At 43.1% G+C, this 12,704-nt stretch overlaps 1 protein-coding gene and 1 long non-coding RNA gene across 2 annotated transcripts in view; one reads left to right on the top strand and one right to left on the bottom strand.

Annotated features, from left to right (window-relative positions):
* LOC106994417 (uncharacterized) overlaps nucleotides 1–12,704 on the top strand; it is a 216,520-nt gene that overhangs the window by 97,549 nt on the left and 106,267 nt on the right. The gene's annotated exons all lie outside the window — the stretch shown is intronic.
* LOC106994416 (uncharacterized) overlaps nucleotides 1–12,704 on the bottom strand; it is a 131,244-nt gene that overhangs the window by 32,114 nt on the left and 86,426 nt on the right. Inside the window, exons 6-7 of the long non-coding RNA XR_013408331.1 lie at nucleotides 10,894–11,144; nucleotides 7,760–7,831 (exon numbers count right to left, since the gene is read on the bottom strand). This is a non-coding gene — a long non-coding RNA (uncharacterized LOC106994416). The remainder of the gene's footprint in view (nucleotides 1–7,759; nucleotides 7,832–10,893; nucleotides 11,145–12,704) is intronic.

Below are 12,704 nucleotides of genomic sequence, written 5' to 3'. Positions count from 1 at the left end.
ATTGCTTGCCTGTTTGCCTGCCTACCTTTCTTTCTCTCTTTCTTTCCTTCTCTTCCTCTATCATCTAGAAAACCGGCCAGCGTTCCCAGGAACCGCAGGACCCCAGAGATGTTCCCAGCTGCATGATCCCAGGCATCAGCTGAGGGCAAGTCGACCTCTCTAAAGCTTTGAGCTGTGCAGGCTCCCAGGCTGCCTCAGCACCTCCCTCAAAGCAGAGCCCCCCCCACCGGCAGTTCAGCCCATCAAGCCTTCCACCTACCCAGCTGCCTCAGTCACCCTCAGAGTCCATGTCTCAGTATCACCACCATTGGCCAGATTGTTCTGAATATTCTCTAATCTCACCTCATTCCCACCCATCTCCATCCTCCCAAATTATTCCAAAATGTCCCTTTGCAATTCATAGTTCATCATCAATAAAGTCCCAGTGTATCTTCAACCTCTCACCTAAATATTCCATTCCGCTTCTTGCTCTAACTCAGGAGTCGGAAAACATTTTTTTTGTAATGGGCCAGATAGTAAATATTTTAGGCTTTGCAGCCACATCATCTCCATTGTCATTGTTACTTGAAAGGGGTCCCAATCCAGACACCAAGAGAGGGTTCTTGTGTCTTGTGCAAGAAAGAATTCGGGGTGAGTCTGTAAAGTGAAAGCAAGTTTATTGGAAAAGTAAAGAACACAAAAGAATGGCTATTCTATAGGCAGAGCAGCCCTGAGGGCTGCTGGTTGGTTATTTTTATGGTTATTTCTTGATCATATGCTAAACAAGGACTGGATTATTCATGAGTTTTCCAGGAAAGAGGTGGAATTTTCCCAGGAACTGAGGCTCCCTCCTCTTTTTAGACTATATAGAATAATTTCCAGGTGTTGCCATGGCATCTGTTAACTGTCATGGTGCTGGTGGGAGTGTCTTTTAGCATGCTAATATATTATAATTAGTGTATAATGAGCAGTTTTGTCGCCATCTTGGATTTAGTGGGTTTTGGCCAGCTTCTTTACTGCCTCCTGTTTTATTGGCAGCGTCTTTGTGAACCATGTCTTGTGTGACCTGTATTTTATGCCGACCTCCTATCTCATCCTGTGACCAAGAATGCCTAACCTCCTGAGAATGCAGCCTTGTTTTACCGAGGTCTTATTCAAGATTGAGTCACTCTGGTTTGAACGCCCCTGACACAATTACTTAACTTTGTTATTCTAGCACCAAAGCAGCCATAGAAAATATGTGAACAAATGAGTGTGGCTGTGTTAAAATAAAACGTTATTTACAAAACCTGGGGGTTGGCCACACTTAGCCCAGGGGTGGTGGTTTCCTGATCCCCGTTCTAAGGGAAACCTTAGTCTACACCACAAGGATTGTGCTTCCCACAATGTTCAGGTGAAGGTTGTTTTTCCCCCGTAGAAACTTCCTAGATCTGAGCTATCCATCACCACTCTCTTTGTTATCTCCTCTCATTTTTTGATGAATTGAACACTTGAATCACTCCGTTTTCAGCCCTACCATCATTCTTGGAGATTTCAGAATTTAATAAATGTTCCATCTAACACCCTGGTCATTCAGTTCCTTAATCTTTTAGAGCCAATAATCTCTTATTCCATCTCACCTCAACCACCCAATCACAAAGCATGCCCTAGACCTTGTTATCACCAAGCACATTCCCAATATTATGAGTGCAAACATCTTCTTTCCAGCAATTACCTCCTATCCTTCAGCACATCCAGTCAGCCCACCTTACGAGTTCCCTGAATTTAATGAGACCTCTGAGCCACTGGCCCCTACCTCTCTGTCATGCCCTGCTTCCTTCACATCCTCACTTCTCTCCTGGGCTTGATGATCCAGCACCATAACCACTCCCTGGAAAACGTGCAGAGCCCTCTTGCCTTTTCAATCTCCTCATCACATTCCAACCCCGACTAAGCCTAGATATCCTCTAAATCTGTGCCTGCTGCAGAGCAATTCAGCGTGGCGGCAAAAACTCACACAGCCACGCTGACTGGACTCACTGGGCACAAAACACAACAGGGAGCACAACAGGCCAAAATCCCCATTCCAGTGGAGCTATCATTCTAGTGAGAGAAAAATAGACAAGAAGCAAGAGAAATCATTAAAATACATAGTAAGTTAGAGGACAGTAAATGCTAAGGGCAAAAAAAAAATAAAAAATAAAAAATAAAGGAGGGAAGAAAGTAATGAAAGGAGAGAGGGAGATGGGAACTTTTAGATAAGGTGGCCAGGGAAGGCTTGCTGATAAGACAGCTTTTGGGTGAAAACAAGAAATCAGTGAGTACAAAACCATGTGTACATCTGGGGGAAGGGCATTCCAAGCTGAGAGAACACAACAGTGTAAAGGCCTAGTGATGGGCATGTGCCTGGCCCATTTGAGACACAGCGAAGAGACCTGTAGGGCTCAAGCAGAGTGGATGAAAGGGAAGAGGGGAAGGAGATGTGATCAGAGAAGTAGTAGGACTGCGGTACTTATTTATCACTGCATAATCAGTTACCACAAACGGAGAGGCTCAAAACTATACCCATTGATTATGATCTTAGTTTCCATGGGTCAGGGATTCATCACAGGGCCCTGGGCTCAGGTCTCACAAGGCTGCAATCAAGATGTAGCGTGGGCTGCAGTCTCATCTGGAGATTCAACCAGGAAAGGTTGTCTTCTAAGTTCATTCGTGTTGTTGGCAGAATTCACTTTCTTGCAGCTATAGAATTGAGAGCTTTAAGACTGTTTTACTGGGTGTCAGCCAGAGGCCACCTTTAGCTTCTAGAGGCTGCACAGAATTTCCTACCACATGGCCCATGCCATAGGCAGATCAAAACGTGGCAGCTTGCTTTCTTAAGGCTAGCAAGAGAGGGAGAGAGTCTGCTAGCAAGAAGGAATGTTAGATAATGTCATCAAAAGAGAAACAGCCATCACTTTGCTGTATTCTATCGGTTAGAAGGCAGCCATGGATTCCACCCACACTCAAGGAAGGGGATCACACAGCAGCATGAATACCAGGAGGGAGGATCATGAGACCGCCTTAGAGTCTGTCTTCCACAAGGACTCAGATCACCTAGGTATATATGCCCTTGTGAGGACTTTGGCTTTTTCTCTGAGACACGGAGCCATTGGAAGGCTTTGAACCAAGGAATTACATGCTGTGATTTAAACAGGATCACTCTGAATGATGGTTGAAAATAGACACCAACAGGCTGAGGGCAAAAGCACAGGATCAACTAGGATGCTATCCAGGTGAAGGTGGATAGGGGTAAGTTTGGGGTGGTGGCCATGGAGAAGGAGAAGCCATGTTCTGAATATATTTTGAAAGCCGGACCAACATGATTTGTTACAGGTCAGATGTAGAACATGAGGAAAAATGAGGAGTCAAGGGTTATCTCAGATTTTTGTCCTGAACAACTGGAAGAATGGAGTTGCCATTAACTGAGGTGGGGAAGATTGAGGCAGAATATCAGGGGCCCTGTTTTGGATACATTTGAGCTGCCAGCCATTTGATGGCAGAGCAGTTATGCCATGCACACTCAACCCTGGTAGGAGGAGTGATTTGTCTTTTTGGAACCGCCATCTGTGCCAGATTTGGGTTTGCATTCCACACCTGCAGCACATCCGCAAGCATTACTGCTTGGGTGCTGAGTGCTTCATTTATAGGCAGCAGATCCCAGTTACCATGGTATTGCCTCAGAGGACCCATTTATGGCAAAGGAAGTATGAGATACAGTGGCTCTCCATATACATCCCATTATCTGGAAGCAGTAAGAATGTTGGAATGATGTAGTAAAGGTTCCAAAAGGGTGTGAGCTTGGGGATGCTGTCCTTCAGGATGGAGTCTATGCACTGAGCTACTGGCTGATTTAGAGTGTTGTGTCTCTGACAGTCAGACTTCATGGGTCCAAGAATTAAGGGGTAAAAGTAGGATTGACCCTTTCAACATTACTCCCAGTGACTCACCAATCCTGCCAGTCTAAGCTCCAATGGATTGAAAATTCTTGTTCTCAGTAAAACATTGCTTCAACCTGGGCACAGTAAGATGTCCATGGAAACTAAAGTAAGTCTGAAGTCTGGACAATTTGGTCTCTTCAAAAAGAGATAACAGCAGGCAAAAGAAGTTTCTATGTGAACATGAGAAATCAATTCTGATGATCATGAACAGCTACTTATTGTTCCTGCTACTATGCAACCTGGAAGACCATGTCTGGAACCCAGGGAATTCATGGGGGCATCTCCTAAGTGCTCCAGGATGGGTGAATCTGTGAAAAAGCGGACCCAATGTGGACATAAGTAGAGCTGAGATCTGCAAGAGATTAGCCAGCAGACATGGGCAGTGCCCAACATCATGCCCTGCCACCTGCCCTGATTTCAACGGCAGGTGTGGCAGACAGTTCTTGTGTATATGGCAGTATGTGACCTCCAGTGCTTTCTGCCTCAGAACTTTCTCTGAGGCTGCACTAGCTCACTCAGCTGAGGACATGTGGTTGGGAAGGTGAAGGGATTTAAGTCTTCAGAAGCAACCCCACAGCAAGAGGTGATGGGAATGATAGAGAATGTTCAGGCTTCTATGTTTTGGTGGGATACTTTCCTGCATGGGTCCTCAGGGGTTTTCTAGTGGGACATGAGCCTCAGGTGTGCAGAGCAGCAAACAACTCATACATTGCATTGGCTTTGGCTTTTATGCCTTCCATTCCTCACACTTTCCCTCCTTAACTTCTGCCTGTCAGGATCACCAGCTAAATCCAACTTAAGCGCTAGTCCCCCCTGGCCTGTGCTGCGCGGACCTTCACTGACAGAGGAAGGCCTGAAGTCTACAGAGTCTGCAGCACAGCTCCCAGGAGTCCCTGGGGCAAGCCTAGGGCTTCCATGGGCAACAGAGCCCAGGGCTCTGACACCTTCTGAATCCCAATCTCTTCTTTATTTCTAAGAAACGCCCTATGCAAATGATAGCTTGCTGTTTTAGGCATGCAGTTCAGTGAAAATATGCATCAATTAGAAACAGTTTAAGACTTCTTCCCAACTAGAATTGAAATTAGACCCCCTCAACTTTCCTAGTCCTACCCCATTTGGTCAAGTCAAAAGTGATTTAAAGATAAAAGATATCGCTATCATTAAATCATTTTTAATTTGAATTTGATGCAAATAAGGCAGTGCATATTCATGTATTGTTTTATTACTTTTATGCTAAAGTTCCTATTTTATTTACATGGTTTCCACTCAGAATGGGCATCTCCTAAAACAGAGGAACTAAGTTTGTATAAGCCTCTTTGCTATGCAATTAGATGCATTTTATATATATACACACACACACACACACACACACACATATATATACACATACATATATATATACACATACATACATACATGGAGAGAGAGAGAGAGGTTTTGTGCCACTGGTGAAATTGTTTCTTTCTTTACTTGATGATGAGTGCTCCTTCTGTCCATTCAGTTAGACTATGGATAAATTCATCACACATGAAAAAGAAATCCTTTAAAATTATATGCATCTTTCCTGATCTAAATCAGTTCAGAACTATCATTTTGACAAATGTCTGGAAGTCTTAACAGACCTAATTTCCCAGAGGTCAAAACATGGCAGAAAGAGGAATGAGATGGAGGACATTTGGCTAATGGCTTCACAGGCTGGAGTGGGAAAATTGAGAGCATCATATACCATGATGACATAGAAGAGCCCATCTTGCCATACTTCATCCCAGCTCAGATATCATAAAAAAATGCCAGATTTTATCAGCTCTCTAATGGATTGTTAGCAGTTCAGGCAAGGGAGTGTCCCTTCTCATGATCTTCCTTTCAAAGAAGTACATTTCTTTTCTTCCTAGTTGTGCTCCATCATAAGAAGGAAATTGGTTTATAGAGTAGGGTGTCCTCTGATCAAAATGAAATTAATAAAGAATCAGGAGATTTTCCCCAGGGTATTCCAATAGCCTCTCCAACTAAAACAGCTTCTGATAACTGACAAGGATCATGCAGTTTTATGATCAGAGTCCTCTACTCTGGCTCAGCTCTTCATCTCATGTCTTTGAGATATCACGCCAGGTTGCTGGATGTCAAAAGCGAGAACAGCACCAGGCTTCACATCTAAATAGTCCTTTTGTCCACCTGTGAGCACAGATTATCTGAATTAAGAATGTTACACAGCTATTAGAAATGTATTTTCCTTATAATGCAGCACCCTGATTGAGGTAATTAAACAACAACCATTAAAAGTATTTTCCCAAATTCTGTTTTCCCCCTAATTTAATGACACAGATTTATTACTTAGCAGACATATATATAAAACAAACATGGGGTTCATTTATTAATCAGTAGAAGGATGTGCTATTGTTTGGCTGTTAGTTACATTTAAAAACCACAAAGATTAAGGCAATGAAAAAATACACTGTATTTCATTTGTGTTAATGTCAAAGCACACTGATGAATTGAGTTTCTCAGGCTGTGCAACTGAGGAAAACCTTACTTGAGATGAGGGGCTCTTGCTGAGATTAGCCTTGCTGAGATGAGATCCTATTTGCCCTGGATAGATGCTCTCACCCCGGAAGTAATGAGAGAAGCATCTTCCCCCAGCATGGAAGGCTCTCACCTCTCTGTAATAGCAAATTAAATCACAGAATTTGCCTTGCTCATAGTTTAGAGCCCGGTGCAAGTCTCATCTCCCCCTAAACCGTATTCAGAAATCTTCATTCAGTATTCTCTTTCTCTGAACATTTAAACAATTGTTGTACCTAGTATCTGTTCTAGCACTTAATCATTTGCTATTTTGTATTACTTAACAGTTTATGCATTTATGTCTCATTTCCTTCTTCAAATTTCCTTTCTTTTCCTTGTTCAAATTTCTAAGCTCTTACAAAATCATATCTACTGAGCCCAGGGCTGGGAAAATAACAGAAGCTCAATAGTAGGTGTTTGAATGGATAGATGCATCAGGATGGATTCAGACTGAGAAATGGGGTGGCATCAGTGTGTGGTGACTTCGCCAGTTCGGAATACTTCTTCTCAGTCTACTCTGAGAATAACTTGGAGAACTTTGTCTTTGAGACCATCAGCAGTTAAGGAAGATACTAATATGGACAGGAAGCAAGGAGATACTGGGTAGAAGAGGGTGGTTCCCTGGGAAAGGCCCCACCTTCCAGACTGGAAACCTTCAGCCCTAAATGGGAACAGGTATTCCTGTTTGTGCATCCATATGTTGCCTTTTGACCTGCCACACCCCCCTATCCTGCACCCATATAAACCCCAAACCCAGGCTGCATGAGAAGAAGAGCAGCATGGCAGAGAAGGAGAGCAGAGAAGGAGCATCTGAAAGCTGAGAGTAATTTGGCTGGGGATGGTTGGAGAGGAGATTGGCCATGGGGCCACCAAACTCCAGGGGCAGATCATCTTCCCACTCCATCCCCTTTCCAGCTCCCCATCCATCCTGCTTAGAGCCACCTCCATCTGGCAATAAAATCCCCCACATTTTCCCTCCTTCAATTTGTCTGTGTGATCTGATTCTTCTTGGATGCCAGACAAGGACCCGGATACCAAGAGGGCACTGAGTTGGTTAATACTTAAGCCATCGATGGATGGCAGAGCTAAAAGAGCACTGTAATACATCCACTGGGACTTTGGGAATTGCAGGCGTCCACCCCTAGATGCTACAGTGGGGCCAGAGCCCAAAAGTACTCCCCTCGGCTCTTGCACCTGCCCGTCTACGTGCTCCCCCTCCCATAAGGGGTTGAGTGCACAGCAGCCAAACAGACAAGCCATACCTGTCACATGTCCTGTGAGGGAGGTCAGGGAATTCTCCCATTTCAGTACTAGACAGGAGGTTGGTTACTGCCCTGAAATGATATTAAAAAGACATTCAATATGTTCTTGAAATGAATTATAAGAAGTCATTAAAAGAAACTGATTTACTTTTTTTCCAATTTGGGAAATACAAATAATATGCATAATGTTTTCTCTATTGTATTTCTCATCTTTTTAAAGGATAAAACAAAATTCAAAAGAGCAGGAGTTTAGACATCACTAATTTTCTGCCCAAGCCATCACAACAACTTGTATCAGTGAATCCTTTTGCCATTTTGTTACTTAGAATTCTACTAAGGTTGATGCAGGAATTCAAAGTCTCTATTGCTGGGGAATCACACTGGTCTCAAAACTTCAGTCTTTTTAATATTTATTCTTAATCTCAAATCCTTGTGGCTTTCTTTGTTTTAGCCAAATTACATACATTGTCCTAATGACAGTAATCCCATTCCCACTTATCCTCAGGGATACATATGTTCCAAGACCCTTCCTAGTGGATGCCTGAAACCTTGGATAGTACAGTACCCTATATATATTGTTTTTTTCCCTGTACATGCATACCTATGATAAAATTTAACTTATAAATTAGGCATAATGAGAGTTTGACAATGATAATAATAAAATATAACAATTGTAACAATATACTGTAATAAAAGTTATGTGAATATAGTTTTTCTCTCTTTCTGTCTCCCTTTCTCTCTCTCAAAGTATCTTAAGATTTTCCAGCAGTGGTTGACCTCAGGTAACTGAAACTACAGAAAGCAAAATCATAGATAAGAGGGCACTACTTTATATGTCAATTTAGTTTTTAATTTTTTTAAAATAAAAAACTCTTCAATAAGTAAATATGATCAAATGAAACATTCAATAGCGTTTTTATTTTTAAAAAACTCTGGTTTTTTGATTTTAGAAGAAGATACAATTTTTGATGAAACCTCGTATCTGGTCTGGTTCCATTTCCTGAAACACCCCTAAAGCTGCTTATAAACAATTTTAAGGGACTTTCCATATTTTGATTGATTATTTGATGAAGAGCATCAAATATTCACCATATTATTATGATTAAAACTTATCTTGAAAAACAGCACTTTGCTATATGGCTCCTGTTTCAATCAGATCTTTTTTAGCTTTGGCCATCCACATTCATTCTGCTGCCGGAATCCGAAGACTACAGCCCACAGGCCATATCTGGCCACAGTCTATTTTTGTATGGCATGTAGGCTAAGAACAACTTTCACATTTTTAAATGGTATAAAAGAATCCAATAAATATTATTTTGTGATATATGGAAATTCAAATTTCAGTGTCCATAAATAAAAGGTTTTTTTTTTTTTTTTTTTTGAGATGGAATCTCATTCTGTTGCCCATGTTGGAGTTCAGAGGCGCGATCTCGGCTCACTGCAACCTCCGCCTCCCAGATTCAAGTGATTCTCCTGCCTCAGCCTCCCAAGTAGCTGGGACTACAGGCGCCCACCACCATGCTCAGCTAATTTTTTTATTTTTAGTAGAGATGGGGTTTCACCATATCGGCCAGGCTGGTCTCGAACTCATGACCTTGTGATCCACCCACCTTGGCCTTCTAAAGTGCTGGGATTACAGGCGTGAGCCATCGTGCCCAGCCAAATAAAAATTGTAATGGAACACAGCCAGCGTATCCATTTATATTTTGTCTATGGCTGCTTACATACTACAATGCCAAGTTGAGTAATTGCAACAGGGACCATACGGCTCAAAAAGCCTTAAGTATATGAGCTAGTCCTTTACAGAAGTTTGACAACTCCTGCTCTGTTCTGTTGATTTTTTTCAGGCAGATAATTCCATCCACCTCCCCGTGTTTACTGCCCCCAGCCCTAGTTACCTTTAAGCCTGAGCTCAGCTCCTCACACTCTGTGGAGCTTTTGTTCATGTTTTAAGTCCCCACTGAGTTTTCCTTTTCTTAATGTCAGTAAAGCTGTTCCCAAACAGATAGGCTGCAACCCAACCCAGGACTCGTGGTAGCCAGCCCTTAAGATGGCCCCAGTGTGCTAGGGCTGGTGTTTGTGACCAGAAGAATTTAGAGAAAGTGATTTTCGTTCCTGAGATTCCATTATAAAGGCACTGTTGCTTTCATTTTGGTCTCTCTCTAGCAGTCTCATGCTCAGATGTCTCTGCTTGGGGAAACCATGTTGTAAGCAAACCGACAAAGGGGGCCGTGTGGAGAGGAAGCCTCCTGCCAACCCCTTGCAAGTGAGCTTGCAAGTGGATTCTCCAGCCCAAAGTCAAAAATTCAGAGTCTGGCCCCAGCCAACAGCCTGAGAAACCCTGGCCCAGACCATCCAGCCAGGTCATCGCAGATTCCCGACCCTCAGTCAGCGTATACGAAAATAAATATTTGCTCCTTTAAGCAGCTAATTTTGCAGTAATTTGTTACACAGCAATAGATGACCAACACAGACCCCTGCCAGTCTGGTATCGTCTACTGGGGCACCATCTTTCATCCCCAGTCTGATAGCCCCAGTCTGTTTCTAATTTTTTTTTTTTTTTTTTTTTTTGGTTTTTTGATACTCACTGCAGCCTTGAGCTCATGGGTGGGCTCAAGCAATCCTCCTGCCTCAGCCTCCCACATAGCTTGGACGACAGATGCATGCCACCACAGCTGCCTAATTTTAACATTTTTGCTATTGAGATGGGGGGGGGGTCTCACCATCTTGACCAGGCCGGTCTCGAACTCCTGGTCTCAAGCCATCCTCCTGCCTTGGCCTCCCAAAGCACTGGGATTTCAGGCAGGAGCCACCATGCCCAGTTTGTTTCTGGTCTTTTTTGAGGTGTGATTTTCTTATTTTCTTTCTCTTTTAAGACCTTGCCTCAGCTGTGGGACTTGGTTGATTTTATTTTATTTATTTATTTATTTATTTATTTTTATTTATTTATTTTTGAGACGAGTCTCGCTCTGTCACCCAGGCTGGAGTGCAGCAGCCTGATCTCCTCTCACTGCAACTTCCGCCTCCCGGGTTTAAGCGATTCTCCTGCCTCAGCCTTCCAAGTAGCTAGGACTACTGGCGCACGCCGCCACGCCAGGCTAATTTTTTGTATTTTAGTAGAGATGGGGTTTCACCGTGTTTCTCAGGCTGGTCGTGAACTCCTGAGCTCAGGCAATCCGCCCGCCTCGGCCTTCCGAAGTGCTGGAATTACAGGCATGAGCCACTGGGCCTGGCCAGTTGATCATTTTTTCTTAACTTTGACCTTTTGCTTTTCTCCTCCGCTAGGATCCAGCCTCTCCCCTTGGTTGTTGCAGTCCCTGGCTGAGGCTTTACAGCCTAGTACGGACTCCTCGGTTCTCTCCAGCACCAGACTAGGAATTCGATTCTAGGTTGTGGATTTCAAACGTTAGATAGTCATTGGTGTCGAGGTCTCTTGATTAATATTTTAAATAAGAAAACAAGGCAAAACATTTCCCAGGGGAGAATACTTGCTATGTGTTTTTGAATATTCTTACTATTAATAATATCAATGGCATGTTTTAGCCTTTCACTTGAGGAAGATAAGGATTATAAGAACATGTGGAAGCATGGAGGAAATTCAGGAAATCTGATTCATACCTGATAAAAAGGAGGCCCCTGAGGTTATGTGACGTTCCCAAGGTCACTCAACGCTATGAAAGAGCATTTAAGTGGAACAAGTATGTCAAGGATAATGGAAGCTGAGCAAGGATCTTTTGGGGAGATGGGTGGGGCTTTCCTGAGGACAGCTATCATGCTTTTCTGTATGAGTGAGTCCTAGTCCAGCTACCATAGGCTGGACACCGAATGCAATGAACCAGCGATGTGACTCGAGATGTTGTTTCTCATGTTTTTATGTTACTTTTAGGTATGACACAAAGTCTGGATCAAATAGCAGCTACTTGGCTGGGCACAGTGGCTCACGCCTGTAATCCCAGTAATTTGGGAGGCGGAGACAGGTGGATCACCTGAGGTCAGGAGTTCGAGACCAGCCTGGCCAACATGGCAAACCTCCTTCTCTATTAAAAATACAGACATCAGTCGGTCGTGGTGGTGTGCCTTTGTAATCCCACCTACCAGGGAGGCTGAGGCAGGAAAATCGCTTGAACCCAGGAGGCAAAGGCTGCAGTGAGCCGAGATCGTGCCCCTGCACTGCTGCCTGGGTTACAGAGCAAGACTCCGCTCCAAAAAAAAAAAAAAAAAAAAAAAAAGCAGCTACTAGACCCGAATGCCCAGCCTCCACAGGAAGATACAAGAGTCTTTTTTGACGGATGCTTAACTGTCTGTTTGAGTCTATGAATCTGCATTTCTTCCAGTGCTACACAGAGAAAATAAGGCCTAATCAAGTCTGGGGAGGAAAAAATTCAAAACACGCTGACAGAATGTCTAGGAATTGGACGGAAAATGTACACAGTAAAAGGACTGGAAATGAAATGGGGTGGGGGAGAGGAAAGGATGCTCTAGTGTTTTATTCTACACACTTTATATTTTTGAATCTTTTACAGTAAGAATGTATTTGAGCATTTCTTGTATAATTTGTACAAGGGTTTATGAATTTTTACCAGAAAAGCAGGCCTACGGGTCATAACCATTTTAGAAACTGAGTTTAAAAGTGGAATTTGTGAATGTGTATGGCACATACGGAGCTCAAATAATTGTCCCTACCGAACAAATAGGCACGGGTTGATGATTGCTATCAAACGGGAAGAAGCCAAAGCAACCTATAAATCAATCCACATGTCTTGATAGAAGTGAAAATCAAAGGCAATAAATTCACCACAACCAATCCCAGGAGAAGAAACGGGGTTAAGTTATGGCTTAAGAGATTTGAATGAACTGTAATGAAGGGCTTCTTTATGGTAGAGCTATTAAGAGCAGGGAGGAAATTTAGTAACAGATTATTCAGGCAAACTGGGACTCTTTTCCC

Source organism: Macaca mulatta, chromosome 18 (assembly GCF_049350105.2).
Source record: "Macaca mulatta isolate MMU2019108-1 chromosome 18, T2T-MMU8v2.0, whole genome shotgun sequence".
Taxonomy (NCBI): domain Eukaryota; kingdom Metazoa; phylum Chordata; class Mammalia; order Primates; family Cercopithecidae; genus Macaca; species Macaca mulatta.
The sequence above is the reverse complement of the archived record's forward strand: the minus strand, read 5'-3'. Positions and strand labels throughout refer to the sequence as shown.